The sequence below is a fragment of the Triticum aestivum genome, chromosome 6D (genome assembly GCF_018294505.1).
Source record: "Triticum aestivum cultivar Chinese Spring chromosome 6D, IWGSC CS RefSeq v2.1, whole genome shotgun sequence".
Lineage (NCBI taxonomy): Eukaryota > Viridiplantae > Streptophyta > Magnoliopsida > Poales > Poaceae > Triticum > Triticum aestivum.
Window position 1 is genome coordinate 81894618 of NC_057811.1, and position 14489 is coordinate 81909106.

At 44.4% G+C, this 14489-nt stretch overlaps 1 pseudogene; it reads right to left on the reverse strand.

Moving 5' to 3' along the window:
* Positions 1 to 8280: 8280 nt before the first annotated feature.
* LOC123141165 (protein FAR1-RELATED SEQUENCE 5-like) lies at positions 8281 to 12142 on the reverse strand (annotated as a pseudogene).
* Positions 12143 to 14489: the final 2347 nt, after the last annotated feature.

Below are 14489 nucleotides of genomic sequence, written 5' to 3' on the forward strand. Positions count from 1 at the left end.
CCAGTTCATGCCCATACTCTGTTTTAGCAGATCCTCATCCTGCTTGCTGGTCGCTACCCTCGGTACCAGTTTGTTGCGGTCTTCAGCTAGTGCAAGCAATGGGCTTTGTTTTCTTTTCTTTCGTGCTTGTGCGTTGCGTTGAGTTGTAAGCTCCCTAGAATGCTCCCTTGTATCGTTGGGCCGATGTTTCTGGTGTGTGTTTGTAATTCCTGGCCGGTTGATGGCTTTGTTAATTCAAAGCCGGGCTCTTTCGCGAGCCTTCGTTCTAAAAAAAAGAGTGCAGAAAATGAGTATATCGAATATTTGAGCTGATCAATCCATGTTGCCACATTCTTACAAATCAATCACTCAAACAAAAACAAACAAACAAACAAACAAACAAACAAACAAAACCTTACCAATCTACTAATAGCAAATTCACAAAATAATATTGATTCACAACTGACAATTCATGTTACATTTTGCCGAAAAATGCTTGACGCCCCGCTTTATAAATAAAGCCAAGCACCATACACACGCACCGAATCAGAGGTTTGCAAAAAGAAACAGAGGGGGAGGAAGAGAAGACATAAAAGCTCTGGGACAACAGCAACATAAGCCCGCTCTCGAAACAGGCTTTCGGCCCGCTTTATGTATAAAACAATGAGCAAACAGAGTACACGGCCAAACGATACAAGGAGATGAGGTGGCCCTCATATAATGCCGATCCTAGGATAACAGGATCACGCAGGACGCACGCGACTACGCTACCGAACAAGATTACAGGAGAAACTGAGTACAACACCATGCCACGCCCTATACCACCTAAGTTCCACGACAACGCCCCCAGGAGGGAGAACGACGTTGCCGAGTACACAACAGACAAAGGTTTTCACCCGGAATCGGGACACGAAGAGGAGCACCACGACAACGTCTTCAAGAAGATAGTGGTGCCCGCGAGTGTCGCCGTCGCCAACGCCAAAGCGTGGAGCTTTCGCTCAGCAGCTCCACCGCGTCACCATGAGGTCTTCAGGGCAAACTCCATGTCCGAATCGGGGCACCACCACCGGCAGAGACAGAGTGCGCCCAAGCCACCCACTGCACCACCTCTCGCCGCCCACACGGCCAAGAGGAACGCCATCACCACCCATAGCAGTTTCCTTGTTCTAGCACTATATTACTATATTGATTATTTGAAGCACCTGATAATAACCTTGCCATCTTTGTGTTGAGATATGCTTTTCGATGAAGGTGTCATCAGCTAGCATAGGCGTGCTTCCTGAACTTTGTGAGTCCATCCCGGTTCCTCCACCCCACGGTAAAAAGTGTGAAATGAGTTGGTGCAGATCTTTCTGCAACGCACGGAGAACGGAAGATGCATTCGGTAGTAAAGGGGTGTGCGAGTGTAGGTTTTGTTCACTTTAAGCATACCCTCCTTAACGTGAGCAGAACTTACACTCGCACACCCCTTTACTGCAGAATACATCTTTCGTTCTTGTGAGTTGCAAAAAAAACTGGGGTGGAGGAACTTACACTCGCACTCATGTCGCACTTTCTACTGTGGGGTGGAGGAACCGGGATGGACTCACAAAGTTCAGGAAACACGCCTGTCCTAACTGATAACACTTTCATCCAAAAGTCTGCATATCTCAACACAAAGATGACAAGGTTATTATCAGGTGCTTCAAACAATCAATATAGTAAAATAGTGCTAGAACAAGGAAACTGCAGAGGCTAGGCAGTAGGCAGCGCATTTTTGCAATACAAACCCAACCATTGCGTAGACCGGGGCTTCGCCTCTCAGGGCATCCATTTTCGAATCGAACAAGATGACAATAAGCTATAATATCTGCAACCAGAATATAGCATAGTCAACTGTAAAATGGCCCAAATACCTGAGGAACAAATATCAGGATGACGATTGTTAACATGAGGGGCATCGATGTCTTCATGGTCCTCATTGGAAGAGAGGGAGCAGCGGCGTCCCTGAGTGCAAGCGCCGGCGAGGATGCCTTGGTGAGAGAAGACGATGCGCCTGTGCCTTCCCAACGAAAGAGCTGCTCTATTTATCTACGCCCGGGACTGCACAAGCGATCGTTCTCGGCGGAACAACGACAAATGGGCGCTGAAAGAAGGAAAACGCTTCTTTCCAACCGACTGATCTCTCGCTCGCGTAAATCTCCTCGCGCACCGTCCGATCGCGAGAGATCCGACGGACCCGGTGTAGCGCCTGACGCGAGCTGAGGACGCGTCTATCGGGTCGGCGTTTTCCCTCACCCGCACCCCGTTCCGCCACACCGCAACATTTCCCCTTTCCCCTTCGTTCCTCTCGCCCAAGCTCGCTCCAAATCTCCGATACGACGGTCGTCGCGGCGTCCAGCTCCCGGGGCGGCGAAGCTGACGCGAGGTCGACGAGGGGAGGCGCGCGAGGAGGTCCGCGAGGAGGCGGCTGAAGACATGGACGGCGACAATCTGCAGGACAGGTACCTCGGATCCTTCTCCAAAATAATACGGAAATCCGCTGCAGAAATTCGTAGTAGAAAGGCCAGACGATCTATTTTAGGGGAGGCGGATCGCCGGCTCGCCGGAGTTTTAGGGGCGGGCTCGTCGGTAGACATCTATTTTTGGGAGAGGCGGGGTGGTCTTTGTTCTGGATCTGGAGCAGGAGTTTTGCCAGAGCCCATACACTCTCTCCGGGATCTCGCGCTCGCAACTGCCTCTGTTTCAAGCTTGTTGCAATCTTCCACGTCTTTTGCACTGCACCTTGCTGAAGGTCATCAGTGATGGCATGTGTGTGTGTGTGTGCTGCTGCTTTTTTGACAGGCTTCGGTGGTGCTCACGACTAATGCTGCAATGTCGTCGACTGCATGTGGATTTATGCAGACGGTTGCTGCTGTTTTTATGTGTGTAGCAGGTCTGATGATGCAGAGATATGATTAGACGGTTTTTTGCATTTGTAGTACTTGCGAGTTGTAGATTTTAGTGTAGTTTTGTCTGTTGTTGTGTTTGTTCAGGAGGCAGTTGTGTTGCATTGCAGTACATGTTACCCCAGGATTTTTACCCATATTGCATGGAAATTGCAGAAGTAGTTGTTTGTGTTTGTTTTTATTTGATATCTGTTAGTGATAGCTATATAGGTTTTCCCTTTCAGAAGTTAGTGAAGATGCTACATTGCATTTTTTATGTGGCCTCCTAAAATGAATGGCCAACCAGCATTTTCATGCAATGACCAAGTACATTTCAGATTTTTTTCACGAGTTTCAGATTTTTCATGCATTCCTACTCTATAGCTTTTAGTGTTGCTAATAGGTGTTCTGAACATTTCCTTTTTGTTCTTTTTTTTTGCAGTGATCCAAAAATGGATGATGATGAATCTTCCGATGGGTCGTTTTCAACGCGCTTTTCAGCTAGCCGTTTGCGTGAGGTTGCAGAGAAGGAGCTAAATGCTAACAAGAGGGCAGTGCTAGAGAAGTCGAGTTTTGGTTCGTTGTTGAAGATCAGACCATTTTCTGTACCTCTTGAGCTGATTGACTGGGTAGTTATGAGAATTGACACTAAGCATTCTTTGTTCAGGTACCTTCAAATCACCCTCTGGCCCATTTCATTTTGTGTGTGTCTCTGTTGCAATGTTCTTTATTTGGAATTGCATAGCAATGTTCTTCGTCCTCAAATTCGACATGTGCCTTTTGGTCAGCCATAAAAAGAAGACTATATTGTTCACTAGAGACATGGTGCAAATTTTTTTTAATGTCCCATCCGGACCAAGGGTAGTGGAGCTGCTGAAGAGGAACGAACGTTGCGAGCTGTGCGACATATATCGAGAAGGCACAAGGGCTCCAATTAAGAAATCCATTTCTGTAATCAAGAAAGCATCGGATAATGATGTTGTTACTTTAGAGAGGACTTGGGTTCTTTTATGCCTTGCTCTCGTGCTAGTTCCTGGCACCGGCAACATGGTCTCGTTGGACTACCTTGCTAGCTTGAAGGACTTGGATGAACTGAATGAGTTTGCGTGGGACGAGCATGTGTTGGCAACTGCGTTGAGGGAGGCGAGGAATTACCAACTAAAGAGGGAGGCTGGGGCAAGTGGCTTCTGGATAGGGGGCTGTCTACCTATGTTCGTGGTATGCCAAACGCAAATCATTTTTGTCTATGTTTTCATTGGTTCATATTTTTGCTTTACTTTATTTTATTTTATAATGCTCGCAACAATCATGATACAACCTTCTGATTTGTTTTCTTTTTCAAAAATATATGTAGTTAATTTACATGGATTTCCTGGATGTGCCTCGGTCATTGATTAGTGAGGAGACGTTCAACTACTCGCTGCCCAGGGCTTGCTTTGTGTGCAATGCAGATTTTGAGCTTGTTAAAGAATTTGACAGGAACAAGCTCACCCTCGAGAAGGTTGATTTTGGAAAGCGCAATGTAAGAGCAGACCCAATCTTCCTTTTTTTAAAGATTTCTTTCGGTGATAAACATCTTACTTTCTTCTTTTTGGTGATTGTTGTATGCAGCATCGTCCTTTGTCTCAAACGCCATATGCAGTACTGAAGGCGGACAAGCAATGTGAGGGTCAGAATCAACATCATCCGGCAAATATCACTAATAGAGCTGACAAATCCAACACTCAAGTCAGTGTTGAGGGTGTTAGGTGCCAAGTTTCGCGTCTCTCTGGATGAGTGGCTGCAGCCGCTCCCTTCCTGCCAAGAGTTAGAGGTAGAAATGCACTACCTTTTGTTAGTGCATGATTTTGCTTCTTTGTGTTCTTTTGATCTTCTTTTTTCATTTTTATTTATGCTTACCCCCATTTGTTTGTTTCTTATTTTCTGTGCCAGATACCTTTGCACTTGAAGCCTATATATGAGAAGCACAAAAATCTCTATACGGCAGAGTTGAAGAATGTTGTTACCTCTTTTGGGCAGGTCCTGCAGTCAACTTTCTGCAAGCGGTTGGGGTCTCATGTTGATGGAAGCGCACTCCAATGCAGTGTCAAACCATGAGCACAGGAGTGAAGGTTTTGTCGCCCCAAGAGTCATTGCAACAAGCAGTGTCGAGCGCACGGGAGCGGTGACTTTTGGCACCCCAACAGCCACTGCAGCAGGCATTGCTATCCACTCTTCCAAGTGTCCATTATCGGATCCTGATTCCCAGGCAGAAGCAGGTGCTGATGATCAGAACAAGGCACAACCTGGTGGTGTAGTTGCTGCTCCCAAAGTAGTGGAGACCGGTGCATTAGGTGAGAAGGTTGGGGTGGAAGCGGAACAGGGGGCGGGTCAAAGCACAAGCGTTGCTAAGCGTTCCAGGGCTGCTGCGTTGCAACAAGGTGAGAGTAGCAATCATTCTCATGGGAAGGATTGTGTGGAGCAGGAGGAAGTTATACATCGTGGCGGAAAGGTGACCCCCAAAGATGCTTGCAACATGGATCCTTCGGGAGCTTCTGATAAGGTTGAAACACCAGTTCTTTCCCAGGGCACGGTGCAGGCAATGATGGTAACTGCCTTGGAGTGGGAAGATGGCCCATCTTGTGCTCTTTTCTCGGAGGGGACCGAAGACTATGAGTGGATGAATCAAAAAGTAGACATACCAGTCAAGCATGTGCAGACAGCAAATGCTTCTAGCTCTGATGTGCAGAATTCAATCCCATCAGTGCCAAACTTTGACAACACTCCTCAAGTTGAAAGGCCTAGCAACCTCCCAACCGCAACATTTGACACAGCTCCAAAGCTCCCTAGGGCAAACGACATTCCGGGGCCTGTGTTTGATGTGTCCCCCATCTCATTCAAAAATGCTTCCTCCGATGGACCTCAAGGTTTTTTCTTGCTTCAGAACACAAGCTCCTTTTTATCTAAGAGTTTTCTCAGTGCGTTTCCTTTTTGCATTCTCATTTTTCTTTCTGTTTTTTGTGTTGTTGCAATGTTGTGCAGTAGTAGTGGATTTGCACGAGACAACCGAGGCGAATGTTGAGGTCAGGGGTGAGTCCAACAGTCTTGGTAAACAGTCAAAGAAGAAAAGGGTGGCTGTCTCCCCAGACAATGTGCCAACGATGAAGAAGATTAAGGTTGATGCACACGGTGATGCCTTACACCATCAGTATGTAATGACCAGATACAAGACAAGAAAACCAAAGAAAAACGAGCTTCTGTGAGTCATATGATGATGCTTTTCTATTACTCATTTTTGCCTGAATTTTTTTTTTGTGTTTCCATAGATGAAAGAGTTTGATATGTGAGCATATCTCTTGCTGTTTTTATCTAAAATCAACACAAATTTTCTTTTGCAGGCCCGACTTCATTGAAATAGATGGCTTCCATACATCTCTCGAGAATTTTCATGCATCTCTAAAGCCAAGAGCGGAGATTGACAATGAGGTCATGACCTTATACCTGAAGACATTCAACTATGATCAGTCAGTGAAGAAGAAGAAGCCAAAAAAATTTGTTTTCTCAGTGTTGATGAGTGTTAGTGTTCAAATCTGTTTTTTTCTATCTGTTTGTTTCAATGCTTTTTTGATTTATCATATAGTTGTGGTCTGCCCTCTAATATTTTTGTTTTGTTTTGTGATTTTCTCCATCAGTTGAAACTCAGTGCTGAGCCAGATGTGTTTGATCCGAAGGTGTGCGAAAAAGAATTTAGTGCTTGCTTACAAAATCACATTTCAAAATCTGACCTGGTAAGTTCTTATCTTGTTCCATCTTGCATTCTTTTTCTATTTTTTTACATTTTTTTTTCTAAATGGATTTTCTGGTTCTGCTTTGTTTTGATGCATTGCAGCTATTCTTCATGGTTGTACACAAAAGGCACTGGGCAGTAGTAGTTGTTAACATCACCCAAAGGGAGTTCAATATCTTTGACTCCATTAGGAACTCGGAAGACCTTTTTGAGATGGACAGGATCACTAAGAATGTGGTAATGCTCCTGTTGGAGTTTGGCGCAACAAATCTTTTCCTTCTTTTTGCTTTTCCACACCGCACACTTATGCATTTTGTTTGTCCATGTTTTATCGGGTTTGATCAGGTCGCAAACATCAAGAGTGTTGCAATGAGGGAGCCACTTTTTAAGCACAATCTCGAGTCTTACTCGCTATTCACCCCACTTGATTACCCTCAACAAAAAACTTAGTAAGCATTTTTATCCCAGCAGAATATGTGTTTATTTTGCATTTAGAGACATTTTTCTCTTTTTTCACCTAAAGCTGCTTTTGCATTTTATAACTATATACCTTTCTATTTTTTCAGCTATAACTGTGGCTACTATAGTATTTTATACGTGGAGAATTGGGATGGCCTTGTTATGCTGTCATTTGGCGAGGTATTTTCTTTAGATAGCAAACCATATTTTTTTGTGTAATTCTTCTCAACTTGATTGGGATCTGTTTCATGGCAATTTTTTTACTTGTTTCCTGTCTTATTGCTTCCTAGGATTACATCCCAAACCTTCGGAAACGCATTGCAGCAGATCTGTTGAGACACCCAAGCAACAAGTTGGACCCCGCGCATCAGCTGAAGCTGCTTCTTCAGCGTTAGATGGGTGTTTTCGAGCTTCTGCAACAGGAGGAGTCATGGTGGCGGTGGCCTAGTACTGCTGACGCGAGTTATTGTAGCTAGCTAGAGTGTAGTTGGGAGCATGTTCTTGTCGCCAGCTCGAGTGTAGTTGAGAGCTTGTTCTTCTAGCCAGCTCAACTGAACTTTTTTCACAATGCAATTCTGAATGAAGCACAGGAATGTTTCAGTGTGTGACTGTATGCAAGGATTTGTTTTTTGTGAAGCCTATTCAAGATTGTTTGTCAGCTTATGCAAGGATTATTTGTTTTTTACTTGCCTTTTCAAGAAGATTGTTGATATACTTTGACTATACCTGGCTTGAGATCTTTTTTTTCTCACAAGTAGTTACAGTGTATCTGCTAGTATCTCTATTACTCATATGGAATTAGTAATTACAGTGAATATACACCTTTTTTATATGGATTTAGTAATTACAGTGAAGTTTGACATCATCAATGAAAGTCAATACACTGTACTCACACATGTAACCGTGTGTGAAGTTGAATAATCGCAACAATAGGGTGGGGTTGGGGCGATTGTCGGGCTGTTGTTTCTCTTCATCTTCATAACTTTTCAATCTCACTAAAACAAAAGGAAATGTAATGCAATATCCTTTCTATGTGGCAACGGGCATGCCAAAAGTTTTTGCTGCAGTTTCTCCAGTGTGTTTTTATGGAAAAGTTTTTAAAACAGGATGCTTCAATGTACTTGTATGTTTAAGTAGCCAGCAACAACATCATGCATTGTTGTCCCAAGGAAACCTTTCAAAATAAAAGCTACAATGGTGGAAGTACAATGAGCCAGCAACAATATCATAAGCAACAAGGGGAATTGTAATTTCAGAAAAAGAAGAACATTATATCAGGCACAACTCAATGCATGATGAAATAACTACTTTTTGTCCTCTAATGTAAATTGCACCATTCTCTTTGTCAAGAAACTAATCTATGTAACCAATATTACAAATGTGTAGTAGCAAGAGAGTTTTCTTTTTCTTTTTCTGGTCGAAGTTGATCATAGCCTAAGCTCTGTTGCTCTAGCCATGCTAGCATCTGTCTTCATTGCAGCTTTTAGGTAGGGACATTCTTGCACAGCATGACCTTGCTCTTCACAGTAGGGACATTTTTTGACCCCCATTGCAGCCTTCAAGTACTGGCATGTTTGGACACCGTGACCTTCTTCGTTGCAGTACGAACAAGGAGGCGCTTTCTTCTTTGGTCCAGGTTTTCCTCTGGGCTTGGTTTGCTTCTTTTCATCTTTCTTAGCTTTATTCTTATGTGCATCTTCTCGTTGCTCAATCAGAGTCTTTCTCCTCTTTAATTTTTCAGTCGGACGCCCTTTTTTTGGAACACGTGCGGGGTTCTGAAGCATGGCATCGCCATCAGGTTGCGGCACAGTGGTTGGCTCGGGGGTTTGTTGTTGCTGTTGCATTGCTTGCGGCTGATTTGCTTCTTGTTGTTCTGGGAGCGCCCCTTGCTTTGCTGCAGCTATGAGGGGCTCAAGTTGGTGAGCTGCATCATTCATTATTTTGTAGGCAAGATCGTTGCTGCAAGCTTGTGAAGCCAACCATGTATACTTTCTGCACAAGGTGTTGTACTTGAGAGTGTTGGTCGCAGGGTGCCCAAAATCTAGGAGACATCCACCACCGCTCATTGCCGTTGTCGCAGCTTCTGACCACCTCTCTAGCATGTATCTTTGTGGAATTTTTTGGACATTGAGATGCACCATTACCCTTATGATGTGTGCACAAATAATCCCATTCATCTCAAAACAGTTGCAGCTGCATTCAAACTTCTCCTCGCCAACACAACATTCACTGAAAATATTCGGGGGTTCTCAAAGTAATTTGAGTGCAGCTCAAACCTCACGCTTGCATTGTCAAGAGCAGGGGCCAGGTTCATGATGAAGCCTGTTGATGCCATGACCTCTTTTTGAAACTTGAGAAACACGCTTCGGGTATAGAAGTGAACTGCTTGGTGCTCAAAGTTGTACCTGAATGTTGCAATGAAAAGGTCAATGATTTTGAGTTTTTCAAGTTCCCTGTTCTAACTTTTTCTCTCTACAAAGCACACACATACCTTGAGTAAAGTGGTGCAGTTGTTGCGTGGCCTATGAAAGCTTGATTGTCTTCACGGTCCAACATTGTTTCTTGAAGCACCTCATATTGTTGTACAAATCTCCAGACAGAGTCTTGAGGGTTGACAAATGTCTTGAAGTAGGAGTTGAGACCCTCAGACCGCCCTGTAGTGCTTGTAAATGGGAAGAAGTTCTTTCGGAAGTATGCTGGAGCCCATGTCTCTCGCTTACGCCACATGTTGCTTAGATGTCTGTTGTCAACCAATTCAAAGCAATGCAGCATATGCTGCCAATTCTCCTCGAACTCATCCACCGTCTCCGAATCATTGATAACCCCATAGAAAACCTGCTCAAAATTTTCATCCATGCTCAGGATCCTACCCAGCTTTTCCCTTGCTTTTCGCTGGATGTGCCATTTGCAGCACCTATGCACTGTGTTTGGGAAGACATCTTTTATTGCTGTTTCCATTGCCTTGTCCTGGTCAGTCATTAGGTTCAACGGGTGCTCATTATTCATTGCAATCATCCAATGTTGAAACACCCACTTGAAAGTTTCTATTTGTTCATCTGGCACCAAGGCACAACCTAGCAGCACGGTTTGCAAGTGGTTGTTCACACCAACAATAGGAGCGAAAGGCAGATTGTACCGATTTGTGCAAAATGTTGTGTCAAAGAACACACAATCTTTGTACTTTGGGTACAATGCTCTTGTCCTTCCATCCACCCAAAACAGAGCTGTCACTTCGTTTGTTTCTTTGTCAACTTCTGTTGCGTAGTAGAATTGAGCATTCTCAGTTTGACGCCTCTTAAAGTAAGCAACCGTCATATCCATGTCCTGAAATGACTGATTTTGTCGCAGCTTGGAACGCGCATTTGAAACATCCCTCTTCACATATGGCAGTTTCCTCCGGTCTCCGCCATGGACCATTCCAAGCATTCCCATGCAATTTGTAGTTGACAAGTTTACATCATGCATTGGCATCAGTAGTTGGTAATCTTCTTCTGGAATTTTGCGGTGTGAGCGGTAGAACCTCACAATCTCCTCATGCTGCATCAAAGGGTGTGTATGCTGTGCAACAAAGTAGGTAACAACCCACTTATTGCCCCTGAGGCCAACAATCATATGAGCTTTGCAATCATAACGCATAATCCGATTCCTCTGACGCTTGACTGTCACATCCATTTCAACCCCGGCCTGCTTGCTTGATGAGCTTCCCCCTGCTGCAATTCCTTCCGAGTGGCTGCTTGTCTCACATGTAGTCTCCGGTTTGCCAGCATGCACACATTGGAAGACCCTCTTGATAAGTTGTTGTGGACCTTTCTTCTGGCTGTTCTTTGAGGAAGCTATGCGTGAGCCAAAACCCGTTCCAAATGCGTAGTCATTATAGAACTTTTGGGCATCTTCAATTGAGTCAAATTCCATGCCAACATAGGGCAGAAGTGGCTGAGATGAAATATCATCATCCTCATCTGCATCATGCATTCCACCGTGAGTGTTTAGGACACCACCTGAATCCCCACCACCATGACTTGTGAAAGGTTGCTGAACAAAACTCTCCTCATTTGCCGCCCCATCTTCGGTATGCTACATCATTGCAACAACAGTAGAACAACACCATCAGTAGCAGTTGAACAGTATTTGAGGTCAACATTTCTTTGCAAGAGAAACATTTTTTATAGATGAAACATCAACATGTATATCAATAGTATATTTTTTCATTGCAGCATGTTTATAAGATCTATAGGTAGTACTGTAGTAGTACATTTTACGACATTTTTTGGTGCTGCATAACTTTTTTATCAACTTCAAATAACATTTTTTTTCATCATAGAGTTTTTGTGCTTGCTGAAATCCATAGACTAACACCACTATAACATGCATAAGGTCTCTAATCTACTACTGTTTTTTGCTATTTTCAGCAGCAAAAATATTTTTCTGAAGCTGAATTTTCAACATTTTTTTTGCAATATCTGAAATCTAAAGCAAAGCAAACATTCAGTAGTCTTACATCCTCTGAATTTAAAGCAAGCAAACATGCAGTGCTGTTGCATTCTCTGAATCAAAGCAACATTCAGGGTCACTGAAAGTAACCTTTTCCAATTTTACACAACCTTTTTTTCTTGTTACTGAACTGAACCAAAGCAACATAATGTGTAGTTTCAAACATTTTTGTTTTTCTACTTTTTGTGAATTAAAACCAATTAGCATAGCAACATCCAATGAGCATAACTGGCAAATGTCAATGCAGCACATAAACAAGTGAAGGATTTCAGAGGATTTGGCAGCAGGGGAAGCTCACCCAATTTGCAGCGGATCCAGCCGGAGGAGCATCAGAGAAAACAATTGGAGGATCTCGGTACATGCGCGTAGCAGAACTTTGTCGCCTGAGATCGAAGGCGCTCGCCGGAGCTGAAGTCGTCCGCCGGGGAACAGCCGAACCCTCGCCGGAGCTACCACCTATGGCGGAGTAGGCCATGTCTCTGGCGATGTGGTGCGCCATCGCGGGCAGGGGGTGGGGGTGGGGTTGGGGAAGAGGTGGAGGGAAGGGGAGGCGGCCGCCGGATCGCGACCGATCCCCGGTGGGGCGAAGCGCCCGCGATCTGCGGGTGGGGATCGACCTATCCCCGTTTCATTGCAACCGCTCGCGTGGAGGTGGGAGCGTGCGCGTGGTTCAGCTCGCGTGGATCGGACGGACCAGCGTTGTTCGATCGGACGGACGTGAACGCGGTTTACAAATCCAGCATATCACCCGACCTACGCCTAGCTGCGGCCCTGAAAGAAGGCACCCAACTATCCATATACGGTGGCACTGCGGGCGCGCGGGCACACCAGGCTGTATGGAAGAAGAAAGAGAAAGGGTCGGGAAATCACACCCGGCTGAGTCGGCATGCACATGCGCTGCTTTATCATCCGGGATCCCTTCGTGGATGCGTCCATGGCCTTGTCCGGATCCTTGTCCTTGCTGCCTGCCTCCATGCGGATGAGGGCCATCCAGCACTTGCATGCGCGCCCATGCCAATGGTTTGTTGGAGTTAAGGCATCCGAAAGTGGCGCTAAAGGCACCCGGAACCAGCTGCTGCATCTCCACCACTGGATGCAGTGAGGATCATGACGGTGGGCGGTGGAGCTCCTGGACTGTTGTTGCAATTCATTATGCTTGCATCTAGCAAGAACGGGATTGCGCCTTTGCCATCCACGGCCACGGCCATCACAGGTTTTTATCACGCTTCCGCATATTATTACGAGATTAATCTAAGATTTTATGTCAATCCTGAAGATTAAATCTAGCAATGGTATCACACTACAACACGTACGACATTAGGAGGCATTTTATTAGCGGCGATTTTCTAAAATGCCCTAAAAAGCATGGTACTGACGACACTTTGAGAAAGTGCCTCCCAAGCTCACAACCTTGGCGAATTTAGAAATGCCTCAGAAACAGAGAGAAAAGCGGCATTTACGAAGATGCCGTAATATGCATATACCTTTGGCGGCTCTTTGCAAAACGCGTCACTAGACTGAACATCACTGTACCACCAACCAACAACCACACGTTATGTGATTTGTTATATCATTTTCCTTGTTTTGTTCTTTTCTCTTTCTTTTTGCCTTTTTCCTTTTTTTCCTTCCTCCTAGTTCGATGAACCTTTTTTTAAAAAAAATCGATGATTTTTTTTTTCATATTTGTGATTTTTTTTTCAGAGTCGATGAACCTTTTTTCAATTTTGATGAACTTTTTTTCAAAATCAATGATTTTTTTAAGACCGGTGAACTTTTTTCAAATTTGATTTTTTTAAAACCGATGAACTATTTTTGAATATGTGAAATTTTTTCGTTTTCTCCATCAACCATTTTTGGCAAATTTATGAACTTTTGAAAAATGTAAGTTTTCTTTCATTTTTTGACGAATTTTTTTCAGATTCATTTGTTTTACAAAAGTCCAATAGTCCACCGTCAGTGGTTTGACCAGTCAAAGGTTGATCGGTCAACCCCTCATGGAATGACCTGATCGATAAGTTTAGTTTTTTCTGGCGAGCTATCAAGCATGCGTGTTGGGCCTGGTACAGGAGACTCGCGCGTGAGCGCCAGGAACGGGAAGTGGTTTGTCTAAGAAAAAAGGAACGGGAAGTGGCACCAAAGGCGTTGTCTAGGAGTCCCTTTATTTATTGTGTATAAAAGGCTGAGTAACAAACAACCAATGGCAACTATATATACGGCCCAGGGAAGGCGGTGTCTGAGTTGTTTGTAGTGGCTAGATGATAGATAAAAAGAATGTGACAAACAAATGAATGTGGATGGAGCGGTTGATCGTCACGTGCATGTTAGTGTTCCTGCGGCAATATGCAAAGACCGCGATAGCCAGTACATAGTCTCTTCCTTTGTTGTGTACACAGGTGTTACAGATCCCACATTGCTCGAAACACTTACGTGTTGGGAGGCCATGGCTCTTGAAGAAGACCTAGTGGTTTAGATGATCCATAGCTTAGGTCAGAGGAAAATGAGAATCCCTCTGCACCATTTACTGGGAACGAGGTTCTCGATGCAATATCGCAAATGAAACCGAATAAAGCACCGGGACCAGATGGGTTTCCTGCGGAATTCTATAGGAAATGTTGGCATATTATTAAGGACGATCTTATGCCTATGTTTCACGTTTTTTTAACGGGCACCTAGAACTCTTTCGTCTTAACTTTGGTATGATTACGTTATTGCCAAAGAAAGAAGAAGCAGTTCGTATCGAGGAGTTCAGGCCAATTTGTCTTCTCAACGTGAGTTTCAAAATATTCACGAAAGTGGCTACTAATAGACTGACATGGATCGCCCATTCGGTGGTGCAACCAAGTCAGACGGCTTTCATGCCTGGGAGAGACATCCTAGAAGGGGTTGTC